Source organism: Oncorhynchus kisutch, linkage group LG3 (genome assembly GCF_002021735.2).
Source record: "Oncorhynchus kisutch isolate 150728-3 linkage group LG3, Okis_V2, whole genome shotgun sequence".
Lineage (NCBI taxonomy): Eukaryota > Metazoa > Chordata > Actinopteri > Salmoniformes > Salmonidae > Oncorhynchus > Oncorhynchus kisutch.
Window position 1 is genome coordinate 76,949,372 of NC_034176.2, and position 10,831 is coordinate 76,960,202.

A 10,831-nucleotide genomic window follows, 5' to 3' on the forward strand; every position below is an offset into this window, starting at 1 on the left:
CCAGGCCCCCTCCATGCCTCTCTCTCTCTCTCTCTCTCTCTCTCTCTCTCTCTCTCTCTCTCTCTCTCTCTCTCTCTCTCTCTCTCTCTCTCTCTCTCTCTCTCTCTCTCTCTCTCTCTCTCTCTCTCTCTCTCTCTCTCTCTCTCTCTCTCTAATCATCTTCCCCTCTCTTTATCTTTCCCTCTCTTTATCTTTCCCTCTCTTTATCTTTCCCTCTACCTCTCACTCTCCATATCTTTCTCCATGCATTTCTCTCTCTGTCTCTCTTTCCCTCTCTCTTTCTCTGCTGCAGTCACAACAAATCCTTCAGTCCACCTGCTCCCACTCAAGTCATATGAGCCTCTCCTCTCCTCTCCTCTCCTCTCCTCTCCTCTCCTCCTCTCCTCTCCTCTCCTCTCCTCTCCTCTCCTCTCCTCTCCTCTCCTCTCCTCTCCTCTCCTCTCCTCTCCTCTCCTCTCCTCTCCTCTCCTCTCCTCTCCTCTCCTCTCCTCTCCTCTCCTCTCCTCTCCTCTCCTCTCCTCTCCTCTCCTCTCCTCTCCTCTCCTCTCCTCTCCTTTCCTCTCCTCTCCTTTCCTCTCAATTTGACTTGTCTGAGGGCTTATTTTGGACATACTCATATAAAGCCCCCCTTTGCTTCTGAGCGTGTCATATATATTGCATATATAGTCAGTTTAGGAGTCATTATTTTACACACAGGCCTTAGATTAGAGGATTGCTGATGGACAGTAGCAGAATAGGAGATCACCAATCAAATCAAACATCTCAAACAACACCAGTAAGGGTTTGATACTTTAGCTTCCTCCTCGGTAGTGTAATATTAGCAGCATTGTGGGGTATGAGGAGCATCTGCAGGGTTAAATAAAGATCAGCAGCACGTGGGCTGCTGTATGAAGACCTGCCTAACATATTGAGATGAATGGCGTTTTAATGGCATATGGGGAGGGCTGCTATCTCAAGCCAGATCAAAAGGAGGCCTGGGCGTTGGTCTTGGAGTGGTCCAGATGCCTTGCTGGGTGGATCAGAGAGTTATCTTGCTGTTTAGACTACTTCTTAGATTCACTGTCTTACATCCTCATTGATGTAGTGATCAGAGACGCTATACTTTCAATGCCTTTTCTTACAAAGTAAAACAGCATTTACCCTTCACTACACTGAATATCCTGGACTGTACGTCCTGCTAGTCTGGTCAACCAATCAACGGTGATGGAATTCCTCAGATGAGGAGGCTGATAAAAACTCTACATTTCCATATAAATAATTCACTGACTGGTGGCATCAGTGTTGGGGACTAAGAACCAGAACGATTCGACACCATAGCCGTTGTCTTGTTTTAGGGGTACAGTTTGGTTCACCACAAGGTTAGTAGTGCAAACTGTCTAAATCAGATAGGCATTCATATTTTCAACATATTAAATACACTGTATTGGTGTGTAAAATAATGTGTTACATTCAAGGCATAGCTCAATGCATAGAAAAGGCTCAGTTGTTACAGGAAAATCCCACTAAGCAGGAAGGAATATGTTGAGATTTATCAACTTCAGGCAGAAGTATGACATCAGCCAAGAGGAGGAGGAGAGGTGAGCCCAACACACCCACATGACCCATTAGAATGTAGACTGTTCTGACTCCATCTCACATGCATGACTGGTTACTGATTCATTTTTCAACAGTACAGCCAGCCTGATAAAACACTGATGCAAACGGAAGCTAGCAGAGAGCCAAGCTGTGACCCTAGCCTCGGAAAGAGAGTTTTCTGGGACTGAATAATGCAAACGCCAAAGAAAGAGAGAGGGAGGGAGGACACAAATAGCTCTAAGTGAGTAACAGCACAACCAGACTTCACAGCAGTGGTTGAAGTCCATTTCTACCAGCTCTTCTGGATCACACATACATCACATGTAACACTTATTCTACTTATTCTACTTCTTCTTCTTCTACTTCTTGTTCTTCTTCTACTTCTTTTTCTTATTGTGCTTCTTGTTCTTTTTCTTCTTCTTCGGTCCTAACACTGTCTGAGTCCAGCACCCACTCACTCCGGCACCCACTCACTCCACTAGCTTCCACAGTGACTAAATGGTCATCATGATCAATATCTATTTCCTGTAGTGTCGGGTTGAGGAATAATGTACATATTGAACCAATGTTTCAGACTCTAACCACACTTTTTACACTTGTATTTTTCTTTCCACTTTTTCCGTGCTTAAGGAGAGAAAATCCACACAAATCAAATTAAACAAATGATTTTCGGGCAGCGATTGATCCTCTAGTTTTAGTCCAATGGGGGCCTAGGATCCTGGCAATGTAGACTGGGTATTTGAGAAGGGAATGTGCTTGTAATCTGGTTAGCCTTTCTGTTTATCCTGCATGGATCAGCAGTGTTAATGTAATAGGTGAAACCTCTAAGTCACATTGTCTCATGGCAGATCAGTTACAGGAAATCTAGATCTAAAATACTGCAACTTTACCTCACAGAAAACTGAAAGCCAGCATAGGAACTGCACTGGATGTCACTCTTAGATAAAAGGGTTCTAAAAGGGTTCTCCAACAAGGACAAGGGTTCTACATGGAACCTTGTTCATCCATCAAAAAAAGTTCTAAAACTGTTTTTTGTTGGTTGAAAATGTTCTACCTGGAACCATGAACGGTTTTCTACACAGGGCCACAAGCCAAATAACCCTTTATGGTCCTAGGTGGATACATCTTACTACCTCCCCTGATGATGACTGGAGTTCACCATTACTACCTCACCTGATGATGACTGGAGTTCACCATTACACCTCCTGATGATGACTGGAGTTCACCATTACTACCTCACCTGATGATGACTGGAGTTCACCATTACTACCTCACCCTGATGATGACTGGAGTTCACCATTACTACCTCCCCTGATGATGACTGGAGTTCACCATTACTACCTCCCCTGATGATGACTGAAGTTCACCATTACTACCTCACCTGATGATGACTGAAGTTCACGATTACTACCTCCCCTGATGATGACTGAAGTTCACCATTACTACCTCCCCTGATGATGACTGAAGTTCACCATTACTACCTCACCTGATGATGACTGAAGTTCACCATTACTACCTCCCCTGATGATGACTGAAGTTCACCATTACTACCTCACCTGATGATGACTGAAGTTCCCCATTACTACCTCCCCTGATGATGACTGAAGTTCACCATTACTACCTCCCCTGATGATGACTGAAGTTCACCATTACTACCTCCCCTGATGATGACTGAAGTTCACCATTACTACCTCCCCTGATGATGACTGAAGTTCACCATTACTACCTCCCCTGATGATGACTGAAGTTCACCATTACTACCTCCCCTGATGATGACTGAAGTTCAACATTACTACCTCCCCTGATGATGACTGAAGTTCACCATTACTACCTCACCTGATGATGACTGAAGTTCACCATTACTACCTCCCCTGATGATGACTGAAGTTCACCATTACTACCTCCCCTGATGATGACTGAAGTTCACCATTACTACCTCCCCTGATGATGACTGAAGTTCACCATTACTACCTCCCCTGATGATGACTGAAGTTCACCATTACTACCTCCCCTGATGATGACTGAAGTTCACCATTACTACCTCCCCTGATGATGACTGAAGTTCACCATTACTACCTCCCCTGATGATGACTGAAGTTCACCATTACTACCTCCCCTGATGATGACTGAAGTTCCCCATTACTACCTCCCCTGATGATGACTGAAGTTCCCCATTACTACCTCCCCTGATGATGACTGAAGTTCACCATTACTACCTCCCCTGATGATGACTGAAGTTCACCATTACTACCTCCCCTGATGATGACTGAAGTTCAACATTACTACCTCCCCTGATGATGACTGAAGTTCCCCATTACTACCTCCCCTGATGATGACTGAAGTTTACCATTACTACCTCCCCTGATAATGACTGAAGTTCACCATTACTACCTCCCCTGATGATGACTGGAGTTCAACATTACTACCTCCCCTGATGATGACTGAAGTTCCCCATTACTACCTCCCCTGATGATGACTGAAGTTCCCCATTACTACCTCCCCTGATGATGACTGAAGTTCACCATTACTACCTCCCCTGATGATGACTGAAGTTCACCATTACTACCTCCCCTGATGATGACTGAAGTTCACCATTACTACCTCCCCTGATGATGACTGAAGTTCACCATTACTACCTCCCCTGATGATGACTGAAGTTCACCATTACTACCTCCCCTGATGATGACTGAAGTTCACCATTACTACCTCACCTGATGATGACTGAAGTTCACCATTACTACCTCCCCTGATGATGACTGAAGTTCACCATTACTACCTCCCCTGATGATGACTGAAGTTCACCATTACTACCTCCCTTGATGATGACTGAAGTTCACCATTACTACCTCCCCTGATGATGACTGAAGTTCACCATTACTACCTCCCCTGATGATGACTGAAGTTCACCATTACTACCTCCCCTGATGATGACTGAAGTTCACCATTACTACCTCCCCTGATGATGACTGAAGTTCAACATTACTACCTCCCCTGATGATGACTGAAGTTCACCATTACTACCTCACCTGATGATGACTGAAGTTCACCATTACTACCTCCCCTGATGATGACTGAAGTTCACCATTACTACCTCCCCTGATGATGACTGAAGTTCACCATTACTACCTCCCCTGATGATGACTGAAGTTCACCATTACTACCTCCCCTGATGATGACTGAAGTTCCCCATTACTACCTCCCCTGATGATGACTGAAGTTCCCCATTACTACCTCCCCTGATGATGACTGAAGTTCACCATTACTACCTCCCCTGATGATGACTGAAGTTCACCATTACTACCTCCCCTGATGATGACTGAAGTTCACCATTACTACCTCCCCTGATGATGACTGAAGTTCACCATTACTACCTCCCCTGATGATGACTGAAGTTCCCCATTACTACCTCCCCTGATGATGACTGAAGTTCCCCATTACTACCTCCCCTGATGATGACTGAAGTTCACCATTACTACCTCCCCTGATGATGACTGAAGTTCACCATTACTACCTCCCCTGATGATGACTGAAGTTCAACATTACTACCTCCCCTGATGATAACTGAAGTTCCCCATTACTACCTCCCCTGATGATGACTGAAGTTTACCATTACTACCTCCCCTGATGATGACTGAAGTTCACCATTACTACCTCCCCTGATGATGACTGAAGTTCACCATTACTACCTCCCCTGATGATGACTGAAGTTCACCATTACTACCTCCCCTGATGATGACTGAAGTTCACCATTACTACCTCACCTGATGATGACTGAAGTTCACCATTACTACCTCCCCTGATGATGACTGAAGTTCACCATTACTACCTCACCTGATGATGACTGAAGTTCACCATTACTACCTCCCCTGATGATGACTGAAGTTCACCATTACAACCTCTGCCGATGATGACTGAAGTTCACCATTACTACCTCCCCTGATGATGACTGAAGTTCACCATTACTACCTCCCCTGATGATGACTGAAGTTCACCATTACAACCTCCGCCGATGATGACTGAAGTTCACCATTACTACCTCCCCTGATGATGACTGAAGTTCACCATTACTACCTCCCCTGATGATGACTGAAGTTCACCATTACTACCTCCCTTGATGATGACTGAAGTTCAACATTACTACCTCCCCTGATGATGACTGAAGTTCACCATTACTACCTCCCCTGATGATGACTGAAGTTCACCATTACTACCTCCCCTGATGATGACTGAAGTTCACCATTACTACCTCCCCTGATGGTGACTGAAGTTCACCATTACTACCTCCCCTGATGATGACTGATGTTCACCATTACTACCTCCCCCAGTGGGGGAGTCAGTGTAATACTACCAACTTGCTCATGTAAAGTACATTTCTCCATCCAGTAAACTGAGTTATTACCCTTATGGGAAACAAAGCCATGTGCCACATATGTAACATATGTATGCAAACTACTAGTAAACCAATCAATGTACAGTCTGAGCTAAAAGCACAAATTGTAGTCCTGCGTAAAAGCCCTGCACTTTTATGCCTTAATCAATGTATGGGTGTACTGGTCATTCTGTTAGAGCCAATAAACTGGTGGATTACCTTGAATTACAGCTCAGCCCATTGACCCTCTCTGTTTATGATGCCAGTTGTTTTTCAGTTTTATGGTTCTTGACATTGGGACTGGTATACATTGGTCACAATGAGCCAGGGAAACCAACTTATTCTGGGCATCTGTGTTCAAACTCTGTTCGTCTTAACTGGAATAAGCCCAAACAAGTTTGAAAACCCAGGACTGTAACAGTTTCTTGTGAAACACAACCAGCATTCCTAAGAAATGCTGTACTGCTGTTTTACCAAGAAGCAGAGACTCAGGCATTCACAGTATGATAACATTTCAGTCAAATGGAGGTAGAGCTGTCAGAGAAAGGTGTCTCTCTCTCGTTCTCTCTCTCTCTCTCTCTACCTCTCCCTCTCCGCCACACTCCTCCCGGCCTCTCTGGTTCCACTACTGACAGGCTCAGTGAGCTGAGCACCGATCCCCCTCCTCCCTGTCTTCCTTCTCACCCTTCTAACCCCTCTCTCTCCCGTCTCTGCTGTTCCAGACCCAGTCAGGTTATTTCATGACTAATTGGGAGATTGATGCTTCTCAGAAACCCTATCACCTCCACATGCCTTCCTTTCCCTTTCATGTACTTCCTCTCAGAAACCCTGTCACCTCCACATACCTTCCTTTCCCTTTCATCTACTTCCTCTCAGAAACCCTGTCACCTCCACATGCCTTCCTTTCCCTTCCATCCACTTCCTCTCAGAAACCCTATCACCTCCACATGCCTTCCTTTCCCTTTCATCTACTTCCTCTCAGAAACCCTGTCACCTCCACATGCCTTCCTTTCCCTTTCATCTACTTCCTCTCAGAAACCCTGTCACCTCCACATGCCTTCCTTTCCCTTTCATCTACTTCCTCTCAGAAACCCTGTCACCTCCACATGCCTTCCTTTCCCTTCCATCCACTTCCTCTCAGAAACCCTGTCACCTCCACATGCCTTCCGTTCCCTTTCATCTACTTCCTCTCAGAAACCCTGTCACCTCCACATGCCTTCCTTTCCCTTTCATCCACTTCCTCTCAGAAACCCTGTCACCTCCACATGCCTTCCTTTCCCTTTCATCTACTTCCTCTCAGAAACCCTGTCACCTCCACATGCCTTCCTTTCCCTTCCATCCACTTCCTCTCAGAAACCCTGTCACCTCCACATGCCTTCCTTTCCCTTTCATCCACTTCCTCTCAGAAAGACTGACAAGTAGACACATTGACGTCTGGCTGACTGAAATTGCCCTTTGAGAGTTATTCAGTGTATGTAAAACCAAGGACATTACACAATATAACATATACAGGAATCAAACCCACTATCCTAGCATTGACCAACTGAGAAAGAGAAATAAACAGTCACAAGGGAGGTTTTTGATGAAAATAAATCCTGTCTTGGTACTATTTAAAATAAGCTTGTTATCCTGTCTGCCCCCCTCCTGCATCCCTTCCCACCACCTACCTGACACATTACCAGTCCTACGGAAAGTCTGAAAGGCAGAGAATAGGCCTGAATGGGCCAGGAGAACAAGGCTTCGCTCCCAGCTAATGGCCCTATTTGAGTGGAATGTCTGGAAAGACCCAGAGCCCAGGGCTGTGCCTCTATCGCGTCCCATCCAGGGCCACTCAGGAGGGGTATAGTTGTAACCCGAACCCTCCATATCCCCTGTCCACCCCTCTGTCCACAGCCTAGAAGAGACAAACAGGACAAGCAGCTGGAGGAGTGTATGTGTATGTGTGTTTATTCGTGTGTGTGTGTGCGTGTGTGTGCGTGAGTAACTGGTTCACGTCTTTCTCCAACCCAGGCTGCCTCCGCGGGCTATAAAATACATTTATTTTGTTCAGGCAGATCCACGGACAGTCAGAGAGAGAACAAAAGTCCCTCAGAGAAAGAAATTGGCTGGCCCAGGACCCCGGCAATCGCCATGGCTAGATGTCCAGCTGAAATGACCAATTAGTTTACCAATTGGCTGCAACAAATTCGATTGGTTTGTAATTAATTGTAGTTAGTGGCGCATAGAGCAGGACGGGTGGCGCCAACCCTTTGTCCTACTGACACACTATCCCACAGAGCCCTGCCCAGGGGAGGCAGCTAGCGGACATCAATACAGGCCCCTGCCTGCCTGCAGCTCCACACACAGCAGAACCACTTCTTCACACACACACACACACACACACACACACACACACACACACACACACACACACACACACACACACACAGGCCTATGGCAGCGCTCAGCTGAGTTTGGAGAGAGAGGGAGAAACCTCAACCACCTGAGAAGGTGCTGACGACAAACAGAGAGAACAGGAACCATGACTTTCTCCTCATGGTCCCTTCCCCCTCTGTGGGTGTGTGTGTGTGTGTGTGTGTGTGTGTGTGTGTGTGTGTGTGTGTGTGTGTGTGTGTGTGTGTGTGTGTGTGTGTGTGTGTGTGTGTGGAGAGTGCAGCGGCCCAGTGCGGAGGTCACATGTCTCTGTGATACCTCCCACGCTGAAGGTCAAGTCTGGGAGGGGGAGGAGGGAGGGGGGAGGAGGGAGGGGGAGGAGGATGGAGGAGAGGGACGAAGAAGAGGGAGGGGGAGGAGGGAGGAAAGAGGAGGGGGAACGAGAAGATGAGGAGGGGAAGGAGGTGGGAGGAGGAGGGAGGAGGGACGTTAGGGGAGGAGGGGAGGAGGAGAGAGGAGGAGAGAGAACCAGATCGATGAGGCTGATAAAAAAATTGTCTGGGATTCAGTTTGTCTCCTTCACACTCACACAAACACCAAATGACTTAAATACCATACAAATGATCTTAGCCTCCTTCTATTGAAAGTGATATCAAAGAAAGTGCCTAGGCTACTGCAATGGACTGAGGCTATGATAATAATGCAGCAGTTTCATAACAGTTTAAATGATGAAGTTTCCTTCCATTGTTGCTCCAGGGCCTAAACCTCTGGCAATCAAACAGCCATTGCACTCGATATAAAAGGGGACAGGTTGAGGTTAGAGGTACAGCTACAGTTACAGCAGAGTGCACCGCTCTCAGCCTGGTCCCCTGAGGAGTGTGTGTGTGTGTGTGTGTGTGTGTGTGTGTGCGTGTAACAGAGAGAGCTGCCCCAGCCCTGCTGCCCAGATGTGTGTCTGCGTGTGTGATTTATTTCACCAGAGAGGGGAGTGGTAATAAGGATTAAAGCTCCATGGTAAAGCTCCAAGTCAACTAGTGAGAGATGTCAGACAGCACCCAGCCGGATTAGACCTGGTTAACAGTGGAGAGGCCTGTAGCGCTCTACACTCATCAAGTAATGGATGAGCCTGGTTCTATAGGCAGGCTGTGACAGTAAGATAGAACAATGAAGCAGCACTGTATTGTGATGTGGAAGAGATCTTAAGCCAAGAGGCTATGGTTGCATCCCAAATGGTACTCTATTCCCTATACATGTATAGTGCACTACTTTTGACCAGTACACTATGGGAAGTAGTATATGCATAGGTTGCATCCCCAATGGAACCCTATTCTCTGGGGCTTTGGTAAAAAGGAGTGCACTATATAGGAAATAGGATTTGGGAGAAATTGGGACACACATATAGATGGATGATCTGTGATGACTTCATTATGGGTCCCGTATCTATACTACATAGAAATGCATAATTATGGTTATGAATGTTGTTCTCTTCTTGGTTATGTATCCTGAATAGGTACACAAAGGTATAAATATCCAATATCCTCCTTTGCATATTTGGGTATTATTCTACACACTGGCTATATTCTTTATGTGCTCTGCCGCCAAACAAATTTGAACCAATCATAGACGTCTATGTTTCACAAATTTGGACATCAAAGTACAGGACAGTAAGGCTCAGTAGAGTACAGTAGAGTACAGGACAGAACAACACAGAACAGTATAGTTCACTAGAGTACAGTAGAGTTCAGTAGAGTAAAGTACAGTATAGTTCAGTACAGTACAGTACAGTAGAGTATAGTTCAGTACAGTACATTATAGTACTCAACTCTACTCTACAGTACTGAACAATACTTTTCTTTACTGTACTCTACTGTGCTGTAGTGTACTGTGCTGTTCAAACTTGTGAACCAAACTGTGGTTTGTGACTACTATGATTTCCCATTGTAGTCAATTCAATTGCAGAAATTCCGTTACAAATTTTTCAGAAATTCCGATACCAATTTGGTAACGTAATTCCAGTTTAAGCACTTAAAGAAATAAACTAAATTGATATCAGTAAAAACATTACAACTAATTGATAGGTCTACCTTTACTTGTTACTTCTCTGGACTTAAATCATCCTCATGAGGGAAATAAATGAGAAAATATCTTAAAGATGTGTGTTTTTGGTATCAGAATTTCAAGGCACAAAACAATGTTTTACAGAAGGCAGAAAAATGTCTAGATTGGAAAATTGATATACCTATGCCTTAATTTCTCAAAAATATAGACTCTTAGCTTTCATTTGACACCCAATTTGATATGAGCTTCACATGTTGGTGCTCATGAGCCCTTTTACATGGAAATGATCTTATCATAACTGACAAGCTAACTAATCTAACTTGTCATTTCAATAGCCATTTTCTGAAACTCAAGAAACTAATTTAACTAACTACTCTTGTGGTTTCAATAATCATTGTACTTGCCTACCATAGAAAACCAAGCAAAGGCAATGACATGAAATTCTCTCAATTATAC